Source organism: Carcharhinus amblyrhynchos, chromosome 30 (genome assembly GCF_965287045.1).
Source record: "Carcharhinus amblyrhynchos chromosome 30, sCarAmb.v2.hapA, whole genome shotgun sequence".
Classification (NCBI taxonomy): Eukaryota; Metazoa; Chordata; class Chondrichthyes; order Carcharhiniformes; family Carcharhinidae; genus Carcharhinus; species Carcharhinus amblyrhynchos.
This window is the reverse complement of record NC_137353.1, coordinates 1,181,587-1,187,759: the sequence shown is the minus strand read 5'-3', so window position 1 is coordinate 1,187,759 and position 6,173 is coordinate 1,181,587.

The window sequence follows — 6,173 nt, the reverse complement described above, 5'->3', positions numbered from 1 at the left end:
AAGAGACCAACATGAGATTAGCCATGATTGTATTGAGTGGCAGAGCAGGCTCGAGGGGCTGAATGGACTACTGCAGCTCCTAGTTCTTATGGACCCGTGTCAGGTCTCTATAAGACCATATAGCTAATGCCACTTTGCTGCTTTTCTCCTGTAGGCTTACAATTTTTTTCTGCAGATAATTATGAATTCCCATTTGAAAGCCATGACTAAACCACAAGATTCTCAGGCAGTGCCTTCCAGATCCTAATTACTTGCTGTGTAAAGAAGATTTTCATTGCTCCTGGTTCCGTTGCTATTCTTTTTTGGAGAATCCCTACAGTGCAGGAGGCCATTTGGCCCGTCGAGTCAGCACTGACCACAATCCCACCCAGGCCCTATCCCTGTAACCCCACATATTTAGCCTGCTAATTCCCCTGACACTATGGTCATTTTAGAACGGCCAATCAACCTAACAAGCACATCTTTGGAGTGTGGGAGGAAACCCACACAGACATGGGGAGAATGTGCAAATTCCACACAGACAATGACCCAAACTGGGAATCAAACCCAGGACACTGGTGCTGTGAGGCAACAGTGCTAACGACTGTGCTAACGTGCTTCTCACTACGATGTTTTCTTCTTACGTTGGTGGCCTCTGATTCCTGACCATCGTTACCAATGGGAGACAGATGTTCCCCATCCACCCTGTCCAGGGCTCTCATGATTTTTAACACCTTCATAAAATTTATTTGTGATCTGCTCTAATGAGTCTTAAGTTTTTTCAATCTATCCACGTTAAAGTCTTTCCAGAAGGAAAAAAAAAGTAAAAATGGGAAAACTGGTCTTGTCTACCTTAAAATGGAACACCAGTAAAAACTGGGAAATAAGAGCACTGGTCCAAACCGTCTTTTTCCGTTAAGTTTAAGCCCCTCGTTCCTGGAACCATGCTCATAAATCTTTCCTACATCCTCTCTAATACTTTCAAATCCTTCCTAAGTTGTAGTAGCCAGAATTGGATGAAATTAGATTCCAGAATAGGGAGCTCAGTAAAGGTGGAGGAGTGGCATTGTTAATCAGCAACGACAATGGTGCAATAGTTAGTGATCACCTTGGTTCAGGAGATCAGATGTGGTATCAGTTTGGTTGGATATGAGGAAAGTACGTGAAATAAGTAAAAAATGGGAGTGATTTACATCCCCTCCAACAGTAATCACAATTTAGGAAAGGTACACAAGAAGCAATATTGGGTGTTTGTGAGACAGGGATGGCAATAACAATGGGTGACTTAATCTACATATAAACTGGAAGAATCAGATTGGGTAAGGAGTTCTCAATGCTTTTGAGGTAGCTTCCTCGAACAGCACATTCTGGAAACCAAGGTACAGGTTATATTAGAATTAATATTGTGTAACGTGACAAAATTAATTCATGACTCAGAGTAAAGACATTCCTGTGTAGCAGCAGCCACAATATAAGTGGGCCTAATACTAGTATTTCAATAAGCAGCGCTACGTGGGCATAAAATTGAGCTGTCGTGAACTGGGATGCTAAGCCAGAGGATGGATCTATTGAGAAGCAATGTCAGACATTTAAGGGGATATTTCATAATACTCAGAATAGGTATACTCCTACCATAAAGAAAAATTCTAAAAAGAGTCACCATCCTTGGTTAATTAAAGAAGTTAAGGTAAGCATCAAACTTGAGGGAAAAAATATATAATTGTGCAAAAATGAGTAGCAGGTCGAATGTTTGTTTAGAGTTAAAAAGCAGCGAATGTCTAAAAGGTTAATCAGGAGAAAGGTAGCTAGGAATATAAAAACAGAAAGCAAGAGTTTCTACAGGTATTTAAATAGAGAAACAAGTGAGCATTGGTCCTCTAGAATGACAATGGAGAATTAATAGTAAATAAAGAAATGACAGATAAAAAGAATGATTATTTTGCTTGTTTTCACTATAGAGAACACAAGAAAAATTCCAGTATTGGTGTAAATTAGAAGATGTAGCTGAGACTGGAACTTGGTGAAGTCACTAGGGAAGTGGATTTCAGCCATGGGGAACTTTCTCCTCGTGTCTGTGTGGGTTTCCTCCAGGTGCTCCAGTGTCCTCCCACAGTCCAAAGGTGTGTAGATGAGGTGGATCGGCCGTGGTAAAATCCCCATAGTGTCCAAAGATATGTAGGTTAGAGGGATTATTGAAGTAAAATATTGTAGGTTTACAGGGATAGGATCGGAGTGGGGTATTTTTCAGAAAGTTGGTGCAGACTTCATAAGCCAAATGACCTCTTTCTACATTAGGATTTTATGATTAGACCCTTGGTTCTCTTCACATTCCAGTATGCAAGGCTGGGCTTGTTTCCACTGGAGTTTAGGAGGGTTGACTAGATTTAAATATTTATGATACTGAATGATGTCTTCAAGGTAGACACAGAAGTGATGCTCCCTCTTCTAGGTAATTCCAGAACTAGGAGACACTATTTTAAAATTAGGGGATACCGTTATAGGACAGAGATGATGAGTTTGTTTTTCTTTCAGTTGTTTGACTTTGGAACTCTGTTGTCTCAGAAGGCGATCGAAATGGTGACACTAACTATTTTAAAAGTGGAGGTAGATTTATTCGCTTGTCTAACAAGAATCTAAGGATATCAGAACATAGGAAATTTGGAACTCAACACAGATGAGCACCCCATTCTCTCTCCTACCTTCTTCTGTCGGAAATCTGAGGTTACATACCAACTGACTCAAGAACAGCTTCTTCCCTGCTGCCATCAGACTTTTGAATGGAGCAACCATATATTAAGCTGCTCTCTCTCTACATCCTAGCTATGACTGTAACACTACATTCTGCACTCTTTCCTTTTCTTCCGAGTACAGTACATTGAATACTATACAGACACAATTAGCCGTGATGGTATTGGATGGTCTAATCCTCCTTCTGGCGCTCTCATGTTCTTCCTATAAACACTAGTGGAATTCAGGTTCACAATATACAGGAAAAGCTAGTTTCCACTTTAATCCAGAATTTTCTCAAGTGTTTAAATATGCTGATTTGTCAAGTTGCTAACGGGACGAAAAGTTTGGAATAATTTTGGCATCCTCAATGTAATAAAAGGAAATTATAGTTTGCAAGTTCAAATTCAGAAAAGGTCTTGATTGAAACAGAAGGATAAACGTGAATTAATCTGAGTGATTGGAAGTCACAGCAATATCATGTTTCTCTAAGTTACATTTAAACTCACCTGACAAAGGGACAGCACCCTGAAAGCTAGTGGCATTTGCTACCAAATAAATCTGTTGGACTTTAGTGAGAATTCTTACTGTGTTTACCCCAGTCCAACACCGACATCTCCACATTATTATTGAGTAAAACAGCAGCATGCACAATGAAAATTTTAAGTAAAAGGTAAATAATGAAATGCAACAGTGAGTTAGAGGTAAATTAAATTTTAAGAGGATGATCAAAAAGAATTAAATTTCACAATGAGCATCATATGCTTTTCATAGAATCCCTACAGTGCAGAAGAGGCCATTTGGCCCATCAAGTCTGCACCAACTCAGTATTTTACCCAGGCCCTCTCCCTGTAATCCCATACATTTACCATGGCCAATCCACCTAACCAGCACGTCTTTAAGACTGTGGGAGGAAACTGGAGCACCCGGAGGAAACCCACACAGACATAGGGCGAATGTGCAAACTCCACACAGTCAACCAAGGTCATAATTGAACCTGAGTCCCTGGAACTGAGGCAACCTCTTCACCCTAGTAAACAGGTCACCAAACAAACAAACAGTCACAGCTTGCAATCTGCTGACAACCTGGGTAGTTGGTGTGAGCTGCTAGTCACACGGTTCCCACAACTCACATCAAGAGACATAGAACATAGAACACTACAGCACAAACAGGCCCTTCGGCCTACAAGTTGCGCCGATCACATCTATACCTACCAAGCCATAGAAATATCTGTAACTTCCAATGCCATTAGATCCCATATACTCATCCAGAAGTCTTTTAAAAGACCTCAGCAAGTTCACCTCTACCACCACTGACAGCAGCCGATTCCACTCACTCACCACCCTCTGAGTGAAAAACTTACCCCAAACATCTCCTCTGTACTTGCTTCCCAGCACCTTAAACCTGTGTCCTCTCATAGCGCCCATTTCAGCCCTGGGAAATAGCCTCCGAGAATCCACCCTATCTATTCCTCTCAACATTTTATAAACCTCTATCAGGTCACCTCTCAACCTGCGTCTCTCCAGGGAGAAGAGACCTATCTTCATAAGGCATGCCTCCCAATCCAGGCAACATCCTTGTAAATCCCCTCTGCACCCTCTCAATAGCTTCCACATCCTTCCTGTAGTGAGGTGACCAGAACTGCGCACAGTACTCCAAGTGGGGTCTGACGAGGGTCCTATAAAGTTGTAGCATTACCTCCCAACTCTTTAACTCAGTCCCTCGATTAATGAAGGCCAGTACACCATACGCCTTCTTGACCACATCCTCCACCTGCGAGGCTGATTTAAGAGTCCTATGGACCCAGACCCCAAGATCCTTCTGCTCTTCAACCCAGCTAAGATTCCTACTCTTGATATTGTACTCCTGCATCCTGTTGGTCCTGCCAAAATGGACCACTACACATTTATCCACGTCGAAGTCCATCTGCCACTTCTCCGCCCAGTCTTGCATCCTATCTATGTCACACTGCAACTTCTGACATCCCTCCAGACTATCCACAACACCACCAACCTTCGTATTGTCGGCGAACTTACTAACCCATCCCTCCACTTCCTCATCTAGGTCATTTATGAAAATGACAAACAGCAAGGGTCCTAGAACAGATCCCTGAGGCACTCCACTGGCGACCAACCTCCATGCAGAAAAAGACCCATCCACAACCACTCTCTGCCTTCTGCAGGCAAGCCAGTTCTGGATCCACAAGGCCAAAGCCCCTTGGATCCCATGCCCTCTCACCTTCTCAAGAAGTCTTGCATGGGGGACCTTATCAAACGCCTTGCTGAAGTTCATGTAAACCACGTCCACTGCTCTTCCTTCGTCAATGTGTTCAGTCACATTTTCAAAGAACTCAACTAGGCTCATAAGGAATGATCTGCCCTTGACAAAGCTGTGCTGACTATTCCTGATCATTCTAAACTTCTCTAAATGCTCATAAATCTTGTCCCTCAGAATCCTCTCCATCAACTTACCAACCATGAGGTCAGACTCACCGGTCGGTAATTTCCCGGGCTATCCCTGTTCCCTTTCTTGAAAACAGGAACCACATCCGCAATCCTCCGGAACCTCTCCCGTCTCCATCGACGATGCAAAGATCATCGCCAGGGGCTCTGCAATCACTTCCCTCACCTCCCACAGTAACCTGGGGTACATCCCATCTGGTCCCGGCGACTTATTATCTTGATAGAATTTAAAAGTTCCAACACATCCTCTCTCTTAATATCCACATACTCAATCTTTTCAGTCTGCTGCAAACCTGTAGTACAACCTCCCAGATCACTTTCCACCGTGAATACCGAGGCAAAGTACTCATTAAGCATCTCTGCCATGTCTTCCGGTTCCACACAGACATTTCCCCCTTCACCTTTTATAGGTCCTATCCCTTCTTTTCTCATCCTTTCACTCTTCACATATTTGTAGAATGCCTTGGGATTCTCCTTAATTTTACCCGTCAAGGCCTTCTCATGTCCCCTTCTGGCTCTCTTAATTTCCTTTTTAAGCTCCTTTCTACAAGCCTTATAGTCCTCTAGATGCTTAAGCATCCTTTTTATAAGAAGGACTGAGCAGTCCTTCTTATAAAAAGTGGATCATCACACTGCACTGTACATTAAATGGAATCTATTAATAGATAAACTTTGCCATAACCTTAGGTCTGAAGAAAAAGATATTTTCTTGCTATTGTATCAGCACGTGCTCTATATCCCACTCACCTCAAATGCACGTGCATCAAAAACCCACTTATTTCAACAAAGTGAAATTCCAGTCCCAATCATATATCTACCATTTGTCAGCACCAAAATAAAATTTAGCAATGTTTTTAAATGCCTAATACTGTTAAAGGCTTTTTCTAAAAAAAAACATTTACATTAGCAGGCCACAATAGAAGACGGTTAGACCAACGTGTCCTCCACTTGATCCCAGTCAGGAAGCAGATCAGCAGCTCAGAGGAAGTGAAACTGAAATCCTG